The following is a 986-nucleotide window of genomic DNA, read 5'->3' as shown; positions in this document are numbered from 1 at the left end:
TTGTGGTTGTTGTTGGTACAGCTGTGTTTGTTGTAGCTGCTGTAGTTGTTGATGAAGCAGCTGTGGTGGTTGTTGTTGTAGCAGCAGCTGTAGTTGTTGTTGTAGCAGCAGCTGTGGTTGTTGTTGGTGCAGTCACTGTGGTTGTTGGAGCAGCTGTAGTTGTTGATGAAGCAGCTGTGGTTGCAGTTGGAACCACAGTGGCTGATGTTGGAGCCCTTGTGGTTGTTGTTGGAGCAGATGTTGTTGCTGGAGCAGCTGTAGTTGTTGATGAAGCAGTTGTGGTTGCAGTTGGAGCCACTGTGGTTGTTGTTGGACCTGCTGCGGTTGATGTTGGAGCAGCTGTGGTTATTTTTGGTGCTGGTGAATTTGTTGGAGCCGGAGTGGTTGTTGTTAGAGCAGCTGTGGTTGTTGTTGGTGTAGCTGTGCTTGTTGTTTGAGCAGATGCTGCTGTTGTTGGAGCAGCTGTAGTTGTTGTTGGAGGAGCTGTAGTTGCTGATGAAGCAGCTGTGGTTGCAGTTGGAGCCACTGTGGTTGTTGTTGAAGCCGATGTGGTTGCAGTTGGAGCAGCTGTGGTTGTTGGAGCAGCTGTACTTGTTGATGAAACAGCAGTGGTTGTTGTTGGTGCATTCATGGTGGTTGTTGGAGCAGATGTTGTTGGAGCAGCTGTAGTTGTTGATGAAGCAGCTGTGGTTGCAGTTGGAGCAACTGTGGTTGTTGTTGGACCTGCTGTGCTTGTTGTTTGAGCAGATGTTGTTGTTGATGGAGCAGCTGTAGTTGTTGATGAAGCAGCTGTGGTTGTTGTAGCAGCATCTGTGGTTGTTCTTGGTGTAATCATAGTGGTTGTTGGAGTAGATGTTGTTATAGCAGCTGTAGTTGTTGATGAAACAGCAGTGGTTGTTGTTGGTACATTCATGGTTGTTGTTGGAGCAGATGTTGTTGGATCAGCTGTAGTTGTTGTTGGAGCCCCTGTGGATGTTGTTGGAGTC

This window comes from Poecilia reticulata, linkage group LG11 (genome assembly GCF_000633615.1).
Source record: "Poecilia reticulata strain Guanapo linkage group LG11, Guppy_female_1.0+MT, whole genome shotgun sequence".
Taxonomy (NCBI): Eukaryota; Metazoa; Chordata; class Actinopteri; order Cyprinodontiformes; family Poeciliidae; genus Poecilia; species Poecilia reticulata.
Note: the sequence above shows the minus strand (reverse complement) of the source record.